Source organism: Polypterus senegalus, chromosome 16, assembly GCF_016835505.1.
Source record: "Polypterus senegalus isolate Bchr_013 chromosome 16, ASM1683550v1, whole genome shotgun sequence".
Lineage (NCBI taxonomy): Eukaryota > Metazoa > Chordata > Cladistia > Polypteriformes > Polypteridae > Polypterus > Polypterus senegalus.
The window spans coordinates 102,226,639-102,250,561 of NC_053169.1; positions in this window are offsets into that span (position 1 = coordinate 102,226,639).

Sequence of the window (23,923 nt, forward strand, 5' to 3'; positions counted from 1 at the left end):
GCAGAACTTCAACCACGTCCCGAGGGAGGTGGGGACATTGAGTCGAATGGGCCATGTTCCGTGCCTCTATTGTTGAGGCGGCTGACCGGAGCTGTGGCCGCAAGGTGGTCGGTGCCTGTCGTGGCGGCAATCCCCGAACCCGTTGGTGGACACCGCGTGAGGGATGCCGTCAAGCTGAAGAAGGAGTCCTATAGGACTTTTTGTCCTGTGGGTCTCTGGAGGCAGCTGATAGGTACCGGCAGGCCAAGCGGGACGCGGCTTCGGTTGTTGCTGAGGCAAAAACTTCGGGCCTGGGAGGGGTTTGGAGAGGCCATGGAGAGCGACTTTGGACGGCGAGGAGATTCTGGTCCACCGTCCGGCGTCTCAGGAGGGGGAAGCAGTGCAGTGTCTACACCGTATATGGTGGCGCTGCTGACCTCGACTTCGGGGCGTTAGTGGGTCGGTGGGAGGAGTACTTCAAGACCTCCTCAATCCCACTAACATGCCTTCCAATGAGGAAGCAGAGCCTGGGGACTCTGAGGTGGGCTCTCCCATCTCTGGGACTGAAGTCACCGAGGTGGTCAAAAAACTCCTTGGTGGCAGGGCCCCGGGGGTGGATGAGATCGCCGGAGTTCCTTAAGGCTCTGGATGTTGTAGGACTGTCTTGGTTGACACGTCTCTGCAACATCGCATGGACATCGGGGACAGTGCCTCTGGATTGGCAGACCGGGGTGGTGGTCCTCCTCTTTAAAAGGGGACGGAGGGTGTGTTCCAACTATAGAGGGATCACACTCCTCAGCCTCCCTGGAAAAGTCTATTCGGGGTTCTGGAGAGGAGGGTCCGTCGGATAGTCGAACCTCGGATTCAGGAGGAACAGTGTGGTTTTCCCTGGTGGCGGAACAGTGGACCAGCTCTTCACCCTTAGCAGAGTCCTGGAGGGTGCATGGGAGTTTGCCCGACCGGTCTACATGTGTTTTGTGGACTTGGAAAAGGCATTCGACCGTGTCCCTCGGGAATCCTGTGGGGGTGCTCGGGAGTATGGGGTACGGACCCCTGATAAGAGCTGTTCGGTCTCTGTACAACCGTGTCAGAGCTTGGTCCGCATTGCCGGCAGTAAGTCGAGCCCGTTTCCAGTGAGAGTTGGACTCCGCCAGGGCTGCCCTTTGTCACCGATTCTGTTCATAACTTTTATGGACAGAATTTCTAGGCGCAGCCAGGGTGTTGAAGGGGTCGGTTTGGTGGACTCAGGATTGGGTCACTGCTTTTGCAGATGTTGTTGTCCTGTTTGCTTCATCAGGCCGTGATCTTCAGCTCTCTCTGGATCGGTTCGCAGCTGAGTGTGAAGCGGCTGGGATGAGAATCAGCACCTCCAAATCCGAGAGCATGGTCCTCAGCCGGAAAAGGGTGGAGTGCCCTCTCAGGGTTGGGGGAGAGATCCTGCCCCAAGTGGAGGAGTTCAAGTATCTCGGGGTCTTGTTCACGAGTGAGGGAAGAATGGAGCGTGAGATCGACAGGCGGATCGGTGCGGCATCCGCAGTGATGCGAGCTCTGCATCGGTCTGTTGTGGTGACAAAGGAGCTGAGCCGTAAGGCAAAGCTCTCAGTTTACCAGTCGATCTACACTCCTACCCTCACCTATGGTCATGAGCTATGGGTAGTGACCGAAAGAACGAGATCGCGAATACAAGCGGCTGAAATGAGTTTCCTCCGCAGGGTGTCTGGGCTTTCCCTTAAAGATAGGGTGAGGAGCTCAGTCATCCGGGAGGGGCTCAGAGTAGAGAGGAGTCAGATGAGGTGGCTTGGGCATCTGATCAGGATGCCTCCTGGATGCCTCCCTGGTGAGGTGTTCGGGCACGTCCAACGGGAGGAGGCCCGGGGAAGACCCAGGACACGCTGGAGGGACTATGTCTCCGGCTGGCCTGGGAACGACTTGGGATTCTCCTGGAATAGCTGGAAGAAGTGGCCGGGGAGAGGGAAGTCTGGGCCTCTCTGCTCACCCCCGCGACCCGACCTCAGATAAGCGGAAGAGGAGGATGGATGGATGGATGGATGGATCTGAAAATGTTTAACATTCAGAGCTTTCACTCAATAGGATGCGTTTCTTGTCGTCAAACACTCCATTTTCCAAATTTATGGGAAGCAGCAACTGACAAGATGGCGAAGAAAGTTAGGCAGGAATATAATACCGTGCACCGCAGGACAGCGGAGACCCCTAGTGCAGCGCGTCCGGACGCCCCCTGGTCGTTGTCTGTGCACTCGGTGAACTCATGAAGGTACTGGACTGCAGGGGACATTAAGGTGGCTCTGCGCCACAGGAGTCTGTTCATATGAAGGCCAATCTGTCATTGTCACCAAGGTAGAGTGTGTACCAGGGCACAAAAGAAGTTCAGAGTTTATCATATTTTATCATTTACACAAAAATGGAAAAGTGCAAAAAGTCAGGGAGAGCCATAAAATGGAGTCCTGACCTGCGCACCGGAGACGAACAAATCAGAATTAAAATCTGCACCCTCTAATTTATAGCGCCTGTCTACTGTATCTAACATGGCGCCTTTCATAGCCATGTATTCGTCTTAAATGTGGTACATTTCATATCATATGTATACATTTGGTTTTCCATATCTGTTTATCTAGTATATAGTGCCTTTCAGATCTGTGTATTTAATATAGAATTCCTTTCATGACTGTCTAGCTATCTGTCTAATACAAAGCCTCTAATATAATGTATACTGTACATCTCATATGTAGTGCTTTTCACATAATATAGCGTTTTCCTATTTATTAAATAGTGCCTTTCATATCAGGATATCTCTCTCATACCTTTATTTAGTATATGCTGCCTGTCACACATACAGTCATATAACAGTTTGGGATCCCTCTTAATTCTTTGGATTTTTGTTTCTCATTGGCTGAACTTCCTTTTAATATCTGACATGCCTTATGGACACAGTAGGATTTCAGCAGTGACATGAAGTTTATTGGATTAACAGAAAATATGCAATATGCATCATAACAAAATTAGACAGGGGCACCACAACAGAGATGTGACATCAATACTTAGCTGAGCCTCCTTTTGCTCCTTTGAGCCTCTCGACGCTGTCCTCCTATAGCCTGTGATGAGTGTCTGGACTCTGACTCTGGTATTTCTGACCATTCTTCATACAAAATCTCACAAGTTCAGTTCAATCTGATGGACGTTCTGCTTCAAATCATCCCATAGATTGTCGATGATATTCAAGTCAGGGGACTGTGACGGCCATTCCACAACATTGTACTTCTCCCTCTGCATGAATGCCTTTGTAGATTTCGGACTGTGTTTTGGGTCATCGTCTTGTTGGAATATCCAGACCCTGTGTAACTAACTTCAACTTTGTGACTGATGCTTGAACATTATCCTGAAGAATTTGTTGATGTTGAGTTGAATTCATCTGACCCTCGACTTTAAGAAGGGCCCCAGTCCCTGAACTGGCCACACAGCCCCACAGCATGATGGGACCTCCACCACATTTGACAGGAGGTAGCAGGTGTTTGTCTTGGAATGCAATGTTCTTCTTCTGCCATGCAAAGTGCTTTCTGTACTGACCAAATAACTCCACTTTGTTCTTAATGACTCTGTCTTGTCTAAATGAGCATTTGATACAACAAGCGACTCTGTTTGTGTCGTGAGTGCAGAAAGGGCTTCATTCTCATCACCCTGCCATACAGATGTGCTGAATTGTAGAACATTGTACAGATACACCATCGGCAGCGAGATGTTCTTGCAGGTCTTTAGAGGTGATCTGTGGTTGTCTGTAGCCATTCTCACAATCCTGTCTCTTCATATGCCGCTCTTGTATTTTTCTTGGCCTGCCAGACCTGCTGTGTTGGTTTAACAGTAACTGTGCCTGTGGCCTTCCATTTCCTGATTCCATTCTTTACAGTTGAAGCTGACAGTTTAAACCTCTGAGATCTCTTTTTGTAGCCTTCCCCTAAACCAGGAGACTCAACAATCTTTGTTTTCAGATCTTTGGAGAGTTGCTGTGAGGATCCCATGCTGTCTGTCACTCTTCAGAGGAGAGTCAAAGGGAAGGAAGCACAACTTGTAACTGACCACCTTAAATACCTTTGACCACTCGTGATTGGACACTCCTGTCTATGAAGTTCAAGGCTTAATGAGCTCATCATACCAAGTAATCAGCATTGAGCAGTGACAGCCATTCAAATCAGCACAATGACAAAGGGACCACATTTGTGCACAGCCAGTTTTACATTCAACTAAATACTGCGTCACTAAAAATCTTTGTTCAGAAAACACCGCAGTAGTCCTAGGAAATGAGAGACATACCACTGTGATCTTTATTTGTTTAAAGGAGAGTCAATTATTATTTGCAGGCTGAGAGGGGGTCCCAAACTTTTTCATATGACTGTACCTCTCGTATGCTGGGCTTTCCCATTTAACGTACAGCTCCTTCCTCATCCCTCTACTACTATTTAGCTCTCAGGCCTGACTTTCTAAGGTAACCCGTTTACACCCAGAAGTTGGTGTCACTCAAGCTCGAGGCGACTGGTCCACAGTCTGTCGGTTCACATCATGCCCTGCTTTACAGGCAGCCCCCGGACTGACATCCTCTTAAAAATAACGTGGCCGTTTGCCTGACACAGGGTTTACACTTTGGGTTTTAGAACTTTGGAGGAGTTCAGTGGGCTCCGCTTGTGTTCAAAAGTCGCTCGGGACCTTCTTGTCATAAGTCGTCCATGATGCGCCCGTCAGACTCCTTCAGATCTCTGCCTATGACAGTCTGGGCAACGTATTCTGTGAGCTCCTCGGTTCTCCCACAGGTGTGGTCGCTTCAGATGAAGCCCCCCCCTTCCCTCAGTTCGTTATAAATCCCATTCCCACTAGCCGTATGTAAACAGATTGGTGGTCGATGACATCCTCAGTCCTGCCAAATCCGTGTGTACAAATGCGCCTTGAACTTTTATCTAGCGGTGATCTCGGAGTAAAAACCCTGAAAAACCAGAAGTCGGAATCCCTCGTAAGGACTAAGGGCTATCGTGAAGAGACGACACGGCGTTAATATCGGTGTATGAAGGAAGGCGGGTGGCTCGGGCTGAGCCAAACCCGACAACATCGGACAAGGCAGAAGCAGGCCGTGGACAGGGCGCCATTGAAGGGCCCTGAAATTGGGAAAAGGCGCGTGAGCTCTGAGACGGTGTAAACGGGACAGAGAGAGAGAGAGGGGGAGAGGGAGGATCGTGACCGGACAGCCGGCTCTCTAAATTGGAATTCTGCAGCTGTGATGCCGCACACAACATGAGTATTTGTAAGTGAAATTGTCATAATTATTTAATTTCTTTAAAGTTAAAAAAATCAGAATTATAGCTGAGTGAATATTGAAACGTCCATTTTCTTTACCGCTGCGCGTATGCACGAGACATTCTGCCTAAAGTAACTGCGGTGCTGCTGACTTGCAAAACAAACACAACGACGCGTTCATCTTTTAATCGCTTTTGTCGTAACGACTTGAACTCCAAAGACAGACGCACACATGTGCTTCACGTGCGTCATACTTGGTTGTTTCGTCGAATGTATGTTTGCGTGAGGGACCTGCGGTGCGGTGCAGTGTGGTGTGGTGCGTCCCGTCCGGGGTGCTGCCCGCGCTCTGAGGACAGATGGCTCGGTGGCATTCATTGCCCAGCACTGTTCAAGAATTTGCACGTATCCGTTTTTTTTAGCTTCTTCTTACACTTGTTTCTACACGTCCCCTTTGTTGTAGTCGCATTTAATGGTTGATAATGGACAGAGAGATCAAGGGATTACGCCACTGAAGCTCCCTCGTGCGAATACACAGCGGCTCCAAAACATGAGCTGGACGAAATACAAGCGCCATTTATTTTGTGATAATCAATGCTATTGACTTCGCCCCTAATATAACACATCGGCACCCATTCGCATTTGGCCAGTTTGTGAAGTAACTGGGAGTGGGAGGGACTGAAGAAACACACAGGGAGCGCATGTGCAGAAGCTGGTCGGACTCCGGGGGTCACGTAGCTGGGCTAAGCCCCCAACCTCATGTGCTGTCTGGTAGAATGTTACGTGCTTTGTCTCTTCGCTATTCTTACTCGATTCTGAAGCTGGGGTTATGCTGAAGTGAAAGCGTTAATCACACTCAGTGTCAGTCAGCTTAAGTAAAAAAAAAAAAAAAAGTTAACAAGTCCATATACAGCCATGTGAAAAAGTAAGTGCACCCCATGAAATGCGTATTCTTTTGTAGACATGTCAAGATTTGATCCTCGTTTAAACAGTATATTCATAAAAATGTGCTCCAACATACATAACATCACATTTACTGTGTGTAGTCAATCGGAAAATGTAAATAAACATAAATGCAAATTTTGCACAGGGAAAATACGTCCATCCGTACATGTATGACCACCTCAAATGGTGCACATTTAAACCTCATGAGAGGGGATCTTGTCTTAAGTTGTCCTCTTATTTAAACCTCAGCCATTTAGACTGGTGTGCTCTTTGCTGTTGAAGTGTGTGTTACCACCACACCGACAACCAAAAGAGCTCTCAGAGGCCTTCAGAAAGAAGAAGATCTCTAAACAAATCAGCCATCCCAATGTCTGGAAGATCATCTACAAGCAAAGAAGATTTCAAGCAATTGCTAACTTGTCCAAGCCAGGCTGCCCCGCCATGCTGAGCCTGAGAGCAGACTGCAAGATGCTGAAACAAGTCTCTAACAAGCCCAGGATTCCATCACGGGACCTCCAGGTAGCTCTTGTGGATATTAAAGTTCATAAGTCCACCCCTGGAAAGAGGCTGCACAACGCAGATCAACATGGCACATGTGCTAGGAGGAGAACATCAGGGCTGCTCTCTGGTTTAACACCTAAGACCAGGACCTCTGGGATAGATGAGGCAAATCCAGAGTTAGTTAACCACAGAACCTACAGAAGAGACACTTGGCCAAAATCAAAGACACCGTTTGAGCAGAAAACCCAGATAGCAACTGTAAAGCATGGTGGTGGAGATGTTCAGGTTTGGGGCTCCTTTGCTGCATCACAGAATCCATTAAGAAATTTTCATTAGAATGTTTGGGATAATCAGAGTCAATCTGTCAGAAGACTGACGGTCAGCTGGAAATGGTCCTTGGAACATGACAATGACACTAAGCACACTAACAAGTGCACCACAGAATGGCTAAAATGACAGAAACGGGACTTCTGGAAAGCCTGGATCAGAGATGCTGGTGGGCTTGGGGTTTGGAGATTTAAAAACGGGCTGTGCACACAAGACACCCCCAAACATCACAGAGGTCACAGACTGGAAGACAGGCAGAGAAAATGTCAACTCAAGGGGGCAATGCCAGCTATTAGAGACCAGGATGGGCGTATTCATTCCACTGATGAAAATTACACCAAAATCTGTTCATTTGTAGCTGAATACATTATGGAAAATTCAATTTTTTGTTGTTTTTTTTTTCTCTTTCCATTTACGAAAATGTAAAATGAATCTTAATGTGTCCACAAAAGAAAAAAAGGTTTTATATCTCAAACCTAAAAATGTTGGCGATCCAAACATTACATAAGATCAGATATACTTTTTTGTCCCCAAGGGGAAATTAAAACTTCACAGAATCTCAAGAGATGAACAAAAGTTTCTATATTTATATTTTGCTTATTATAATCTCAGTGTATAATACATAAGTCATATATAAATAATAAAGAAATAACAAAAACGCACACTCTTCACATTGGCTTATAACAAGTTCATTACACCAATCTAAGCAGTTTGAAGCCCGACATATGAACAGGTATAAAGGAGACGCTTTTAGCGTACATTTACTTTGGGAAATTCATCGGAGTAGTGAAAGGGCCAAAATGTTACCGGCGGATGGAAATCCGATTCTGAAATGTGCGTACATGCATGGACCCCCCTCGGGCAGAGCGCCGATTTGTGTTTATTTCACTTATGGAAATGCTGAAAATAGCACGCAAATTTAAAACAAAAAGCAAAAAAAAAAAAAAAGTAAATAAAATCGGGTAGCAGGTTTTGTCGCGTGAGAGAAGCGCCGTCCCCTGGCTTGCTGGACGCGGTTTGCGCTTCTCCTCCCCGAGGTGCAGTGCGCGGCTCTTTTTTACGGCGTGACGTCACAGAGCGCTATCTGCACATTGGTTTCTTGACGTTTGAAGCCCACATGATTGTTAACTTGTTTCGTTTCTTGGGTCTTTCTATACGGTTTGCTGCCTGGAAATGACTAGAGATTTGTAGCGCGTCGGATCGGCACTGTGGCGCAGCGGTTAGCGCTGGGTCCTCACAGCTCTCGTAACTGTGCATGTTATATCTCCGTGTACCCCTGGGTTTTTTCTGCGGCGCCCAAGTTTCACTCAACTATTTTTTTTTAACTTGTCCGATGTCCTGACTAAATTGCGCATGGTGGCTTCGTTCTTAAAGCGTCTTGAATGTCTAGAAAAGTGCCATCTAAACTCAACTCGACGTGCACTCTTTAAAGTAAATGTACCAAAGTGGTTCTTCAGAGCGATGCCATAGGTCAACCGGTTTTGGTTCCCGAAAGGTCCATCCACACGAAGCCTCCACAAAATGCCTTCATTTATCTGTAACAGGTTTCATAAATAAAAGATAACAGATTTCTGAAATCCCAATGGGTTCCTGAAATGGACTCTCGCTGTATGCACCAACGCAGGCTCACTTCAGCTTTTCTTGATCTGTTGTGTCCTGCAGGTCACTTACTTGACATTAAAAATTTGTTTTGTCCACATGTTAGGAACCTTTTCAAAGCACAAAGAACCAGTTATACGGGGGTGGTGGGCAAAAGTAGGTTTACAGTTGTTCGTAAAAAGACATTCAGGTTATGACTGCCACTCTCAAGCACACTTTAACAACAATAATAATAATCATCAGTAAATATTACAAGAATAAACTCTGTTTCCTGTACTCACAACTGTAAACCTCCTTTTGCTCATCCCTTTATATCCACAAGTTCTACGAAGAGCAAGACAACCCAATGAAGTGCCCGTAAACGAACGGCGTCCCGTCCGTAGTGTGCCACTGCGCTGTGCTCGTTTACCGTTAGCCTAAAGCTGCATCCGTGGATGGCGATGACCTTTTTGTGGTCTCATCGCTATTCTCGTTCTCCAAAGAAACAATTTAGTCGGCTGATGATTTCATCGGTCTTCTTTTCTGCAGCTTTCTTCATATAAACTCACCTCGCGATAATAAAGCAATCAAATGCGCGGCAAGGCAAGCAGACGAGCAGGCGCACAAACGAAGCACTTGTCCTTCCGATGAGTCTCCACTGAGATCTGCTTACCCCGTGAGGGGCTCTCCCCCCGACCGGAACGGTTCCGGATAAGACCCAAAACCTCGAACTAAATTATTGGCATCATCGCCTTCATCATTATTATCACTGTTAGTAGTATTGCAGTTTTAATAGAAATCAGTCTACGTGGGGTCCGTTCTTGGCACCCGAAACTGAACACGTGGGAAACTCGACTGGACAATACGATACTCGACATGACAACGAGGGTATAATCCGGGTGATCGTCCCGATAGGCGCAAAATAAAGGATGTCGGGACGGATTTGCCTCTCACAGATGGGAAAATGAAGCGCAGTCGGGCGCCATATGAGGATTTCAGCGCACGTTTTCCTCTCTCCTGTCTCTCTCTGGCCGCCCACCGCAGTTCTGCGCCATTTTAGTGGACGGTTATGGGTTGGGTTGGGTTTTAACCGTTTAGCGCACCCTCAGTTAGTTTCTTCGTAAAGTCGGCAGGAAAGCAAACGGTCCAAAAACGGGGAGGGGCGTGGCCAGCACGGCATGACACTCCATCCGGTGTCCAGGGGCCACTTTAAAGGCGGGGAGGACGGACACTGACTGAGGTCAAAGGTGACAGTCCCGCTGTAATGAGGAATGTTCTTGTTCGGTGCGTAAAAATGAAACCCAAAACAGAAAGAGGGAGAGGCGCATTCCTGATGTGAGCAGAGACAATGAAGGCCCTCAAAACGAAAGAAACAAAAAAAGTGACGCGGCGAGCCGAGCGAGAGTTTAGCTCCTGTCATCCAGAAAGCAAACATGACGAAGCTTCAGAAGGCCCTCCAGAAACGCGTCCCAACCGGCAAATCCAGTGGGGCACTGACTCCAGTTTCAGTTTTGGGACCTGGCATCGTGTCAGGGACTGGGCAGTGCCCAGTGAAATATCAAGGGGGCCGTAGGATGTAATAAAGTCACAGAGGGCTTGGGGTATGCCATTTGACCCATGCAGCTAAATGACCCCCTGGAACTTGACCTGGACCTGATCTGGTCTCATACTTATTGAAGGCTAGAAAAGTTCAACTCCCGAGTACAGATGAATGGAAATCTGGGCGATATACCAGCCGAGGCAGGCAGATTGATGGACAGATGGAGTAAGAAACGAATGAATAGACAGAGAGATGAGAGGATGGATGGATCAAGAAGTACTTGGACTGACAGTTTGAAGATTGATGGATAGATGTTTCCCTTAAAATTTTGTTTTCTGATCCTCCTACTATGGCCAGTAAACGAATGGCTGAATTAAAAATTAGACTGATGGATGGATGAGGAGATGCATTAACAACAAGTCATGATAAGCAGATGGAATAAAAGATGGTGGGATTGAGAGGTGCATGCATAGCAACACTGACGGATGGATATTTTCCTTGTTTTCTATGTTCTGTACCACCAGCCTCCATCAATGAGTGATGGAAGGACTCAAAAGGTAGATGGATGGACAGAGAGATGAATGAATGCATGGAGAAGATGGCATAGACAACAGGAGGTGGTTAGCTATTCCCTCATATATGTATATATTTTAAAATACCCGATGTGGTAAACGGTTAAATGGACAGATGGAGTAGCAGTTGGGTGGATGGGTGGACCGATAAAAATATGGATTGACAAAGTGATAAATAGCAAGACTAATGGAGAGAGGCTTTCCTTAAAACTCTTTTTCTGAACCTCTCACTAAGTAAGTTAAATGAGTGAATTAAGAACTGAATCGGGTTGAGAAATGGATTGATGGATGGATGAGAAGACGTATCAACTTCCAGTCATGACAGGTGGATGGATTAAAAGATGAAGGAACTGAATGATGGTGATGTTGAAGGATGAGTATCTCTTTGTTTTCTATGGTCTGTCTCTGGCATCAATAAATGAATGGATGTGTTTGATGGATTTAATGGTAGCTGGAAAGACAGAGATGGGCAGATGCTGAGAGACGTGGGTACGGAGGTGGATGGAGTGAAGCATGGCCGGTCCCTTAAATTCTGTTTTATGAAATGCCAGCCATGGTACACGATGAAATGGAAAGATGGAGGAGGAGATGGATGGATGGATGGATGGATGGATGGACAGAGATGGAAAGCACAGGACAGGTGGATAGAGGATTTCCTTAAATTCCGTTTTCTGAACCTCCTACCATGGCAAACAGGTGGGTGGTTCATGATTTGGACAAATGAGAGGACCGAGAAATGGATCAAGAATCAGATACGAGGCTGGATGACTAGAGAGGTGGCTGGACTGAGAGAAAGTGAAAAGGATAAATGAACAGAGAGAGCGGATGTATAGATGTTTCCCTAAATTCTGTTCCTTGAACCACCAGCCATGATTCATTACCTCTAATATAACTGGACATTGTCTCTCTATTATATAAAAAAATCCTGGGACGACACGTGACTTTTTCAGAGGGATACTTTGACGTCCTGCGAGACGAGACTTTGTGCCAAGAGATTTAATCAGGCCCGGGGCCGGAAATAAAAGGCAAAGAGAAGATGACAAAGTAGAACATCGTAAGGAATTCAGAAACATTGGCGGGATACACATGAACAGCAGGTTAGAGGTAACGGAAGAAGGAAAATTCAAAAGTCTCCAAAGAAAAGGATACTAAAGATCACATCAGCACAAACAAATGGAAATTATTACTCGGTGAAATAACGGAGCAGCGAAAAGAGATTGCATATATTGTTCGGATTTCAACTTTAAGTTGGTCGTCTAATTCGTGTTGCCATCAGGGAAGAGCCGTGTTTCTTCAAAATGAAGAGGGAATTAAAAGATTTGTTGTTTGGTGAAAATGAAATCCACAGACGCGAGTGGCAGAGACGTGAAGTGGCTGGCATGTAGCGCAGGCCTTGAGGGTTGGCGAGCGAAGCCCCCCAATATTAAAATGATTTCGATGACGTGACTTACATGTGTGTAAATGTTCATTTTGAAGGGACCCGACGGCGCCTGTCTGCAGATGGCTACTTTTACTTGCTGGAGTTCATGTCGTCTTTTTTAAATAAATATTTGAACACATTTTTGTTGTTTGTTTCTGCCCTGAACACAATATTGAGCCAAACTACTAACACGTTAAGATTATAACAATCATGATGTTATTTAAAATCTAACTTTAATAGAGCCCAGTGAAGTTCTCTCTTACTGAGAAGGACTCATCATATCCAGTAGTTTATGTCTAACTGATGTGAACAGCCTGGCAGAGGCTCATCCAGCTCATCCTCTCCGTCTTCCAATTTTATTTTCACCAGCCCAGTTACTGGTATGGAGTTCATCAAACTGAGCTTTTCCAGTTTTACTCCCACCGACCTCTGTGTTTCCCTGCATGGCGACTGTTAAATCGGCCTTGTTTTATGAATGGGCATCAGCCCTTAAAGACGGGCACCCTCTCTGGCACAACCCCTACTGTTGGAGTAGGCAAAGCCACAGACATAACCTGGACTAGAAAACGAAACGACTGAATGAAATAAACGTAGGTTATTTATGTATCTTACAAGCAGAAATGCACTCAGTTAGTTTCTGTTTTAAGTTTTCTAACTGCTTTGCTGAGAATACAAAAAGGTTTTAAAAATAAGAAGACGCAACACCACAATAAGTACACTTTCATATTTTGGAAATGCAATATTTTTTGAATGGCTGACGGATCAAAGTTTTAATTATAAAACCGTAAACACCGCTTCTGCAAAAGATCATCACATTCCCATGGACAAGAGAGCAACAGCCGGGCCACTGTTTATTTTTGTAAAACTTTAAACAGGCAGCAGAATGTCACGTGCAAATTTCTTAAAAAGATCGATAGCCTTCGCAGAGCTCAGTTTAGGATGAACGAGATAAAAGCATTGACATGGCGGCCCACGCAGGGTGTGTCCGGCTACTCGGAACTCGGGCAGGAGCAGCAAAACAAGCAGGCAGATAAAGCAGGACGAAGGTCGGCGGAGCGGGCAGGGGGCCGGCGGGCGCTTATGTAAAGCGGAGGTGAGGTGGCCAGGAAGGCTGCAGCTAACATGGGCCTGGTTTGGTTTCTGTTTCTCCACGTCTGGGCACTCGTCAGCTTCAGACCCCCCTTCATTACTGTACATTCAGGGCTGTGGGGTCCGCAGCCTTTCACTGCAGCTCTGCGTGCCACTTGTGCTCTTTGGTTGGGCGCCAGATTTACCTGCGGGTCAAATAAAGTGCTGTCTGTCTGTCTGTCTGTCTGTCTGTGTGTTTCATTCTGCCACGGCAGCCCTTTCTGTCTCTTTGGCAATACATTCATTATAAGGCGCCTTTCTCTAAATGTATCTACGGTGTTTTTTAATCAAGCAAATTATCTAGTTCATGCTGTTTACCTTTTCCATCTCTCTCCTTATCTATCTCCCAGTTATTTATTCATCTGTCCATTATATAGCGCCTTCATCTCTCCGTCTACTATATGATGCCTTTCTGTCGGTTTATCTATTCATTATTTAGAATGCCTTTTTATCTTTTGGTTTATCTCTTCCATAGATAGTAATATTTTCCCTTTATAAATCAAGTCTATTTTATAGTGCCTGGCCTATATGTATGTTTATCTGTTTGTCTATTATATAGTGACTTTTCCATCTTTCAATAAATCTATTATATTTTGGTTTTTTCATATAAACGTAGCTGCTTTTTTAATCTACCTATTACATTTTCTGTTTAATGTGTAATGCATATAATGTGTCTTTTTCTATTATATAGTGCCTTTCCATCTCTCTGTTTGTTTATTATATACTGCCTGCCTATTTATTAGAGAGTGCATTTTCACTTCTCTGTCTTTTCTGTTTGCTTATCTGACAGTTATTAGTGTCTGGCCAGCTGTTTATTATATATATAATCTTCATTTGGATCTTGATCTTTGTTTGTCTGCGAATGAATTAGAAGAAGAAGCACTAGATGGCAGTAGAGAGACAGCTAAAACATAGGCATTGCATTAAGAATCTCCTCCAGGGTTACACTACTGAAGACTGCAGTACGCCAGTCACACTTCAAAACACAGACATTCAAACTAAACAAATTGGTGTGCTTTAAATTAACTAAAGAGATCTTCATTTAGATCTTGATCTTTGTTTGTCTGCGAATTCCATGCACGCGTAGACCACCTTCCAGTTTAGTACGTTGTTGTTACTCACGGATGTCAAGAATGTGCCGGAATAACGAAAGGAGTGGTGGACAGTGTTACGCTGGTCAGCTCCTGAGGCCTGGTTAGAGAATGAGATTGCCGAAGATAAAAGGTACGTGCCTACGTAACATATGAATGAAAGAAAGACAGTGGGTACAATGAATGACAACGTAACAGCACGTTCTGGAAATTATTATTGTTACGTTGTGGCCGGCGAGTGCTGCGCATCTCACAGTTGTACCGTGGCTTGCTCACATGTCAGTGAAGTGATCCCTATGTATGCTTTAAAGAGCCTGGATACCTTTGTGTCCCCCTTTTATAACCATTGCTCCGTGTATATTGCCCTACTCTTTGGATTGCCACAAAGCAACCTGCAATATTGGAGAAAGGCTGAGAAGACATCATGAGAGGAAACGATAGCGTTGTGAAAACGAGACGGACTGTGAACAGACAGAAGCAGAAATACTCCTACACCACCACATAATTACGATTCGGACAGTAGGCCAGTCCTATCGAATCAATGTCCAAGGGTTTTCTTATGTGATTTTGTTTCCCTTATAAAAAATCATAATGCTGTGCGACGAAGGGCCCAGTTCACGACTGGCAGCCGCGTTTAAACAGCGAGCCCTTCACACACAACTTTAATATGCGTAATGTAGTTGGGCGCACATGGCTAGTAAATATATATATATATATATATATACACACACATTCATCTATATATACACATATATGTGTGTGTGTGTTTTTTCTCTGTGTTTATTATATAGTGCCTCCTCCATTTATCAGTCTATTGAATATTGCCTATCAGCCTGCCTGTTTATTACATTGTGCTTCTTCTCTTTATCAATGTATGAAATACTGTTTTATGTCTGTATATTTATCTCTTGCATGATGCCTCTCTATCAACTTATTTAATATTAAGTGCATCATATATATCTATATATCTCTGAGGTGTGGTCAAAAAATATGGTGAATGTTTAAATTAAAACCAAACCATTATTACAGTAAAAGACCCATTGCCATTAATCCCCCTCGCGTTGAACACACGTATCCCACCCATCGTTCTTACCACTTTCTGAAGCAGTTCTAGATGTCCACTTTTGTGAATGTCAGAAATGTTTGTAACGGAGCCTTGTCACGATGGAGGATGAAGCCGTTCGCCCATTTCTCACATCATTTCCTAAACACTCTAATAAGTCTTTATAATACGCAGAATTCACCGTAGTGTTCCTGGGTACAAACTCAGCTCGTACAAGTCCATCAAGATCAACAAACATCATCATCATCATCATCACCTTGATGTTGGATCTTGATTGGCGTGCAGGACATCAAGGCAGCCATGACAGCAGAACTAAAGACAAAAGGACTTAAACGATGGGGTAAGCGAGTTCGAAGTGAGACGAGTATTTGGAGGGGGATTGATGGCAATGTGTCTTTTACTTTCATTTTTTTTATTTAAACATTCACCATAGTGTTTGCTCACACCTCGTATATAATATATGTGTGTGTGTGTGAGTTTTTCTCTGTGTTTATTATACAGTGCCTTTCCATTCTTTATTTACCCGTCTTTTAAATTGTGTCTTTTTCTATTTCTATATATCTAGTGCCTTTCCATTTGCCTGTCCATTTAATATATTGTGCCTTTTCCATTTATCCCTCTCCCTGTTTGTTATATAGTGCCTTTCTGTGTATGCACCATCACTAGGCTTGGCTAACAAGGTTGTGACAGCGAATTAAACTGGACAAAGCGGCCATAAGCAGCCCCTACGCGACCACATGGCCAGGGTTTAAGCAGCATTCCTTCATTACCACCAGTGTAAAGAGCATTTCAAGGGACCTTCACTTTATCAAATGCATGCTATTAGGTTAAAAATTCAAGTTCGATGATTTTATTAAATATTTTAATTTGAAAAAACATTATTTAATGTGTTGACGTGAAAGAATTATATTAGTACATACTTTAGCTTAGACTTGCAAGTAATCTAAACTCAAATTCCTTTTTTCATTTATTGAAAAACCAAATTGAAGTTCGTCTCACTAACCTAATCTAACGCTACGGCTACGTCATGAGTGTGAAAGTCCGCCCACTTAGCGCGCCGTGACGACATCAGCCCGCCATACTGCACGTGAGAGAAACAACGACGGTGAGTGATGGAGGAGCGGATATCTGAGTGATGGAGGAGCATTATTTCCATTGCTCTAATATAGTAAATATCATTTACTTATTTTGCATAACAGGTTGAATAGCTCTACTGAAATTTAGTGCCGTCCATCTTATCAGATTTTCTCAACATTACTTTTTCGTTCCAGCCTCTACTGATTTCTCATTTGCGTTTGTATGTTGGTTAAGGATTTTTGACACAATATTGCTTTACTGGATGTAAGCCTGGTGGCATATTGAGAAGATACCTGATTATTTGTCATAATCTTTCTTTGACTTTACTTACTTTCCAGTTTTAAAGTTTAGAATATATCGCTGGAATGTAAAATGTTTTTGCAGCTTGCAATACAAGTCAGGTTTGACATATTTGGCAATTGGATATTACATTGAGGCCTATATTTTTGCTGCTGTAGTCTGGCTATTTGTTAGACAAAGTTTTTAAAAGATGTTGAAAAATGTAAAAATGTAAGTAAAAAAGGTACATCTTGCAACACTTTCATTCTTTAACTGGCTGTAGTTTTAATAATTTAATAAGTAATTAAACTTGATCAACAGTGCAGGATTTACGTATAAGCTACACAAGCTATAGCTTAGGACCCCCGCCTTCTTGGGGGCCCCCAAAACAAATTGTCCGAGTGAGCAATTGTCATATATACTTATAAAGGGCCCCATGTCTCAAATAGCTTATCAAGTCTAAATCCGGCACTGTTGATAAAGCTTAAAATTATAGGCAGAAAACACTAATTACACCAACTTCATTTTTTACATCATCACAACTAAATATAAATAAATATATTAATAATTAAGTATTTAGAACTTAAAAGTGTCTTTTAAAATGTAACAAATTAATTGGGACAACTTAATTTTTGTGTGCAGTGAATTTTAAATTTTGTGTGTATCCTATATATTTTTTTTTAAGTAGATGGTACTTAAACGTAATTTAAAGATTTTCCGGTTACTCGATGTTCTGGGTTGGTTGGTTCTACGTCATTTTAACGAGAAGTGGTAGTAACTCAATGCGCTTCATGCAGAGCGTTGCGTTATTTTTTTTTTGTTGGCCCAAAAGAATCGTTTTTAGAGTGATGGGGAGATGAAGCCCACAACGCCGGCCTCGTCTGAAGGCAGGACATGTCATTCGACTTCGTGTCGCCAGTTTGGCAAAAGTGCGTCTTTGGGGTGTGAAGGGAAACCAGCGCGAACTCTGCGGTCACACATCGAATTAAGGGCCACGACCACTTGGGGGAACAAAAGGTATGCGATGCTATTGCTGCACTAAGGTTTAAAGTGAAAAGAAAGAAGCGCTTGCCTGGCCGTCATTGATCCCTCGTTATCGTAACAAGACATTTGGTGTAAAAAGCAAAGAGCCGAAGAAATGGAGCTGGCTAAACAAACACTGGGAGAGCGCAGTGTTGACTGGACACTGATAAAGACCACCAAAACATGAGGGGGACGACTCGGGAAACGTTGATCTGAACGTCTGTCTGCAGAGGTCGTTACCCTTTGGTAACATTACAGCATCAGCCCTGAGGACAGCAGGGGGGACTCCGCAGAGGACCGCCGTTCACACCCTCGTAATGGCACAAGCGACCTGTCTCGACGTTCACGTCGGCAACCTGCGTATCCCTCTTAGGCTGAGGCGCGCTCTCCAGGGATTCAGATTGAGTTTTTGTTCATCTAAGTTTCTTTTCTTTATTAATCGAGTTATTTATTGTACGTGTGTCATTTATTCATTTGTATGAAGATCTTGTTTAACGTGTCAATCACAGGACCGTTAGCTAAAGATTTCGACAAAGCGAGCCCAGGATATTTTATGAGGTCCACTTGCGATCACACACTAAGTTGGCAGCGAGGCCTGCGCCAGCATTTTATACTTCTTGACAGTACTCGTCATTTCGACAAAAGGCACGACAAGGGACTCGTTCGGGGACAGTGTCTCGTCATTTGAGAAGGTGCCTTTCCACATCACTTCATATTTAGGTAGGTAGGTATTTATGTGTGGCGGGCTGACTTGCTCAGAATCAACAGTCGGGTTTGAAGGCCGTGCGGTCCCGCGCCTGGGGCAGACACTGTCACGTGTGTAGAGTTCCGGTTAGCGCGTCTGCTAATTGGCTCCGGGGACCATTCGAGAGCCTCTCCTTTAATCCCATCGATTTCTTTACTTTGCGTGGCCACTTGACTCTGACCTCCTCTGAAGGTGTGCGGGTAACCCTGTGCGCTCCCGGAGACCATTTCAGTTATTCTGCCGGCTTTAGCGATCTAAACAATTTTATTATACGATATTAAGGTGATAGAGACCTACGAACACTCGGACTCAATACGATTGCCCAATGATAGTGTTTTATATTAAGAATTCACTGCATTCTAGTGATATTTGGCCTTAACGTCTGACGAACCACAATCCGACAATAACTCGAACACCACCAGAAATAACAACAGTCATCATCATCATCATCATCATCGCCCAACTGTTATACAGAAGACACTGACAAGGCAAAATAAAATTCAACTATCAAAACGGCAACAGGAAAGTAGCTTTTAAACGTATCTGTAAAGGCTGATTCATTTCAAAATATAACCATCTCCCAAATAGACTTGCAATAAAACTTAAATATCGCTCTCTGCTCTTCAGCTCCATCTCGGAGATGCGCTCGTGGCCCACTGAAGCAAATCTCCATAGCCCCCCATTCGCCGGGACACCTCTGATTGGATACTTCTATTGCGTCATTCGCATACACGAGAATACAATAAATAGGAATCACTGGCAAAGACTCCTATTTAAAAATAACCAGAATAACTAAGACTGTCACGGATTGTCGTGATTGTATGAAGTTTGCCGATTGATTCCTTTAAATGGCACGTATGTTGTTATGAAGCTGCTTTGAGTAGATTATAACTAGACCAGGGGTTCTCAAACTCCGTCCTGGGGGACCCCCTGTGGCTGCAGGTTTTTGTCCCCACCAGATTCGTAATCAGTGACAATACCTGATAGCACTGAGCTCATTTAATTAGCTGGGATTATTTATCTTTTATTCTACATTCACAAAAGCACAGCAGCAGGATGTTTACATTTATAAGAAACTTAGAAATAGTTTGGCTATGGAGTTCATTGCTTAACTTTTTTATTATTCTATTTCGCCCTTTCTCTGTGCAGTTTGCTCCCTTCATTGAATCTTAATAAAGACAATTAAACACAAGCAGAGCAGAAACACAAGCGTCAGCCCCACAAAGTAGGAAATAACGGATTAATTAATCAATTAGAACACCTAGAAAAGTAGAATGACAATCAAGATGAAAATACTGTTAAAAAGAAGAAAATACATAGAACTGCTTCGTACATTTTATTTATTTTTTTTTTACCAAACTTCGTTTTCTAATTTCTATATTGCTCCCAAAACAGGGAATCTGGGAAACAACAGTTCACGTAATTAGCCCAGGAGTCCAATTAAAAACAGAGGCTGGTTAGAACAAAAACCTGCAGCCACAGGGGTCCCCCATGACCGAGTTTGAGGACCCCTGAACTAGACCGTCGTCTTCATCATCATCATCATCATCATCTTACAGTACATGCGTGGCTAGAGATTTACAAAGAGACCCTTAAAACTTCATTCTGTAATTTAAATGATAAAATGGAATTTCTTATTGTCTTTTGAAAAAAAGTCACATGCAGTACACAAACAAACAAACAAACAAACAATCAAAGGCTCTTGTTCAAAAAGCGGACGCCATCGCCGTCTTGTTCAATTTACCTCCACGATCCTTGAGTTCAGGGTTTGTAGTCGGGGTAAGCCAGTCTAAAACAAACAACAGGAAGGACGATTTTAAGATTTTTAAATTTAACGTCAGGCACCCGATCTAACTTTTAACATTAGGGACCGTGAAATAAATCGGTGGCGTCCGCTTTTTGAACAAGACCCCAAACAAAGTCCGCTTCTGAGACAATCTGGTAAAATAATCGACCGTCGACATTCTAAGTTTGTACAGTTTTGTAACCAAACCCTCCATACTTCGCCAGTTTTGTAGCATCAACCTTGTGCCCACGGAGCCCCCCGCCACCCCCTTTGCTTTGACTGGACCCAACGCTGTACAATGAAACCTGGAGACGGGACTGGGGACAAGTCAAGTGACAAGTCAAGCCAGGTGGCTTTATTTGTCACACCATCCGGACACCTTAAAACGGCATAGAGTGGCACGAAATGACCGCGGCAAGGCAGGTAAATAGAAAAGGGAACTGCCAGTCATCATCTGAAATAGTACTTAAATAAATAAAATAAATAAATAAATAAAAGCCAACAGGTGTAACACTGAATATAAATAAACTACTGGAGCAGATCTCGTCTTAGGACACCAAAATGCTCGAGTCCGTCGGAAGGACAAGTGCGTAACAACAGAGTTGCTGTGTCATTTTCATTCTTCTTCTTCTTCTTCTTCTTATTTTTCCCATCATACTTAAAGGAAAAAAACGTGAGGCTGAAAATTGTGTTCCTAACACGCACTTATAGATGGATAGATAAACAGAAACTCGAGGCAAGACAAATAGAAACGGAAGTAACTATAATAATAAATAATAAGCAGAAAAAAACGGAAGGCACGACAAAAACTATCGGACAGACTGACAGATATATGGCACCTTTCATTTCTTTGTAGCTGTGTTATATAGCGCCTGCCATTAACACAGACGGAAAGGAATGAACGGCACAGGCAGGCAGATCTATAGATGGCTCGATGCGGGATTTCAAAGACATTTATTTTGGCTGTCCTTCAGGACGGACTCCAGTTTCTACTGCCAGGCTAACTTTTCTTTTTATTCCATTTCACAGTCAAAACAACGTTTCTCATTATTCTGGGAGCGCGAAATAAAAAAGAAAACGAAAAACTGAAACAACAAAACACGCATTCAAAAGAAAAGTAACAAGCCGAATATAAAAGCATACAATCGAGTCATTTCGTAACAGAATATTAATTATATTACAAAAAAGTAATAATAGAACGTTTTAAGTATTTCGCATTTTAAATCCCGTGCGGAAATCTTCCTGCGTTGTAGTAAATGATTTCGACTGGCCACTAACTTTAGGTGAACGACTATAAGTCCCAAGACCGGCGACTGCTCAGCTGAACTCTAATTATCGCTGAAGCCCCATAAAGTACACATTTGGACAAGTCGCTTCATCACACACAGTTTAAGAGTTTATTCATCAGCACTGGCGATCTGTCAAGTGCCCGAGAGCTGCTGGAAAGTCTCGTTTGTGTTATTTGGAAGTCTGGGAGTCACCGATTTCTGTGAAAAATGTTACAATGAAAACTGCGCTGGATCGAAACCACGCGTCCCGGTCTCCGTCCCGCTGTGAACCGCACGCGTATAACCGACGTTTCGTCCAACTGTCACCGCACTGATCCGCGGGGCAGCAGAGCCGTCACTGCCTTGGAGAGGCTCACACATCAAACCGCTAGACGTGCGAATCTGAATCGGCGTGATGGGAGCACAAAACGACCGGCAAGTGACGCGATCCTCGGATCGATTCATACGTGTAGTTTAATTTAATCGACGCCGGCGTTTAATTTGGAGTTTATGTCAGCCACCTTCTAAGTACTATGATGTGGAATTAAACGGCTGTCTGCTGCTCCATTAATGACGAGAAAACATTCTAGAAGGGGCTTAACTGGGCTACGTGATTATGTCATTACTATTAGTGGGTCAGATGAGACAGATCGCCTTAGAGAATTATTATTATATTATTAATTAAAAATGGTTATGGAACTGGGAATACCTTTCAATATTTCACAGACACCAAATATATTTCTAAGACAGTAAAGATAAATATCTGGATAAGACACTGTGTGCCAGATAGATAGATAGATAGATAGACAAGAAAGGTGTCATATGTTTCATAGTTACAGACCGATATAAATAAAAAACGCGCTATATATTTGAGAAGGATGAAATACAATATAAAGAGACAAAAAGGTGCTATATATTTGATAGATACATATAAATAAAAAGCACTATGTATTTAATAAGACTGAGGGGAAATGCAGTATGGACAGACATTTTGATAGATAGATAGATAGATAGATAGATAGATAGAGTAGTTGGCAGGATTAGATAGATAGATAGATAGATAGATAGATAGAGGCACAATTTATTTGATGTAAAGCGAGGAGAAACATTACATAGAGAGATAAGGCGCTATATGTTTGAGAGATGATGAAATAAACCGATACAAATAGAAAAGCCCTACATGTTTGGTAGATCGAGATGTAAGAAGGTGTGACAAACAGACGAATACAGTACAGAGAGACAGAGAGACAGAGAGACATGAGAGACAGAGAGATTCTGAGGCTCTAAAATAAAGCGGACGGTCCAATGCGCGCTCATCTGCCCCTCCTTGTGTGTCCTCAGATCAACAACAATCGCCGCCCCCCTTTTAGCACTGAAGAAACCCTAAAGCCAAGCTAAGGCACTATTATTCAATTTAAGCTCCTTCCTTTTAACATTATTGTAATCTTTTAGCAGTGCCATATGCTGTTCGTATATTGCTTTGTTTTATTCGCTTTATTGAAACGTCAAAAGAAGCCAAGTATTTCTCGATTTTTCTAGTGACAAGTCAAGCAAAATGACCCCTTTTATTGGCTAACTAAAAAGATTACAATATGCAACTCAGACGAGATGTAATCGATTTTTCTATATAGTGCCTTTCAAAGTGACACCTTTATAGCAAGCCAAAGTCCCTTACAACGTAGCTGCGCCGTCCTTTATACGACGGAGAGGTTTCAAATCCTGGGGTAACTCCGACATGTCACTTGTCGTCTGCCTCCCTGCAGTGGGCTATGCGGGCCAAGTCCGGTAACTTTTCACACTCGTCCCGTTAAGCCACACGGATCTGCTCGTTCTCGGCACTCTCTACGTCACTACAGTGCGTTTTTAACGACAACTTCCCCTCGAACCAGAGTGCGGTCACAGAGGTGACTTGTCCCGAAGGAGGTCTGGCTCAATTAATTTTGTACTTAACGGACTGCTGACGGGCAAAGCTTCCATTATAAATGTTGCCAGTAGTTACCTGCGTTTTCCAGCCTTCACCCACACCCTGCCCTGCCGTCTCGCTGCCACTCCCGAAGCACCTGAACACAGCAAGTGACAGTCCTCTGTGTGCTTTTAAACATGTCTGTTTTTGTATGTGCTGCGTGGACCCTGTCCCCCTTTTTTCGGCTGTACGATCATCGGATGCCAGGCACGTCATGTCATGTCACTGGCCCGGGTATTGGCTCACTGGGACTCGGTCCATCAGGGCGCCTCAGACGATCGTGCCCTGTTATGGTGCGAGCAGATCGCCACGGCCAGGGAGCCGCTGGATTGCATCACCGCGCCGC